A 2,557-nucleotide genomic window follows, 5' to 3' on the forward strand; every position below is an offset into this window, starting at 1 on the left:
ATATATATATATATATACCTATATATGTGTTTATGTTGCATGTGCACGCGTGTAAATGTATGTGCATTTGGGTGCATGTATGTCTGTATATATAGATGTGTACGTATATATATATATAATATATACACATGTTAAAACTCGCATATATATGCCTGTTTACATAAGATATGTATGTGTGTGTGTGTGTGTGTGTGTGCGCGTGTCCATGTACAAACATATTTACACAAAGACATAGGTGTAACGGTAACAACATATGTATATACATGCATTTACACGTATACATTTACTAAGATACATATAAAAACATGCCTCTGAATGCATATCCCCGCATATTTGTTCCGTATGCACGTCATGTCTGAAAGATATACATTTTTGCACGCACATTTTCAGGTATTCATATTTATATACAAATATGTACATCTGACCATGCCTACATAAACAAACACAATTATATGTATACATATACATAAATGCATAAATACAGATACATATAGACAGCATTTTAACCAGGTTAGATTGTTTGTGGATATAATTAAAATTTCATCAGATTTGTGAAATGCACAGTGCAGATTTTGTCACATTGAGAGAGAAAAATGACTGTTGTGTGGTTAGACTGTACGGTTTCTTATAACCCTAAATTTTTGACCTATTGATAACATATTTTAAAACATTTTATTAATTTACTTGGGGTTAAACTAGTAGAGGCACAAAAAGTCATCACTCCTGTATAATCCACCTTTTTTGATGGCGTGGGGCGAGACCTACTTTTCACTTGCAAAAGTAATGATAAATTTAGGAGATCACAAGTTTCTGCAGAATCATTTGCTCTGTAGCCAAAGTGAATTAGGTTATTAGAGTGTATCTCAATTTAGATAGAATAGTCATAATTTACAATAACTTTACGTATAAAATAATGCTTCATAATCTCTAAAATTTGTAAATGATATAACGAAGTTGAGGACAATAAATTCAGTAATACATTCGTAATAATGTTTAATATCTAAATGTAGTGTTTGTTACGGAGAAATTTCATCCGTAAGGGGGATTGTCCTTTAAGTTCAGGCACAATCTTGTATATATTTAGAAATTTCTCATATGTCAGGTTTATCTGTTGGCCTTCGTTATTGAATTCATTAAGAAAATTGAAATTAATTTTCTTACAAATTTTGTTAGAGAAAATACGACTCTGTTTTAAGAATCTGTTTGGTATAGATCATGTCGTCTGAATGAACGTAGATACCTTTTGAATATTTAATTTGGCGTATTTTGGAATTAAGTTTCACTTGGTAGTCATTTATCACTTTTCTGTAATTCTGTGTTAACACCATTAAAGCACCATTAGTCTTTAAAAGAAACACAATCTAAATCCCATAAATCTTTAACAGAAACATCTGTAACATTTCTTACTCCACAGCAAACTTTGTTTCAGTAAAACTACTTTAAACCACTGAAATAAACAAACACCCATTTAACTACCAATAATTTCCATTCTACCATTTCTAAGTTTTCTGCTTTAAATTCTAATTGCCTTGTTAGGAATATTGTTTATCAATGTACCATACATGCCAACATCATTCCTAAATTACGGTAGTGTCTCTCCACAAATACTTTTAAATGCCACTGCATTTAACATGCGTAGTCACACCAAACCCCACTCCATAAAGATGAGCCGTCACTTTCCTACTAGATAAATGAAGTGAAGATTAAGAATAAACATTATAACCTCACGTTTAACATTTTATCCTAAAGCAAAATAATACTCCACAAAAAAAAAAAAAAAAAAAAAAAAATGGCCCTATAGCCTTTTCGAAACTAAATATCTATAAAATCAGATTACCATCAACAAAGATTCTGGGAGAACTTCTAACATTAAACTTTTAAGCGTTGAACACTTTACACACCTTAATTGTTAAAATAATCAAGTAAAATCTCTAATCTTGTACGTAATTGATTTAAACCATAGCTGCACGGAACCCTGCCTCTTAATATATACGTATACAAAATTTCACATTGCTAGCATCTTTTACTAACGTTTGGCACGCTTTTTGTTAATCATTTGCGTACACAAATCGTATTTCTTTGTAGTACGACTTTGTAACCTTGTTAACATATAATGCAAAGAGCTTAACAAGCGCGCATGATAACACAGATACACACATGCTCTCACACCATTTTTCCACATGTTATATTTAGTCTTATATAGATAGATTTGCCCAACTGACTATTTCATTTTTTTACTGTCTAATTGCAACTGCTTTTGCCATAAATTGAATTTGAACTGAATTTTGTCTATAAATTAGAATTTTTATTAATTTGAATTTCTTAATTGGGAATCTTTTTCACATCTATTCATATATATTTATATCTGTGCTTATATATGCATTTAAAAAATATTATCACTCGTTCTAGTTATATGTCATACTACTACATGCAAATGTCCATGCATTCGCACAATATATTAGTTGCCCTTCTTACTCGTAAAAAGATGTATGCACATGCAGTTACATCAAAGTCTTTGTAAACATAGATATGTAGATGTACATTCGAAGTGCAAAGG

The 2,557-nt window shown here is 30.6% G+C and overlaps 1 protein-coding gene across 10 annotated transcripts in view; it reads right to left on the reverse strand.

Annotated features, from left to right (window-relative positions):
- Positions 1-2,557, reverse strand: part of LOC106875945 (collagen alpha-1(I) chain) — a 286,544-nt gene that overhangs the window by 78,313 nt on the left and 205,674 nt on the right. The gene's annotated exons all lie outside the window — the stretch shown is intronic.

This window comes from Octopus bimaculoides, chromosome 2, assembly GCF_001194135.2.
Source record: "Octopus bimaculoides isolate UCB-OBI-ISO-001 chromosome 2, ASM119413v2, whole genome shotgun sequence".
NCBI classification, from domain to species: Eukaryota; Metazoa; Mollusca; class Cephalopoda; order Octopoda; family Octopodidae; genus Octopus; species Octopus bimaculoides.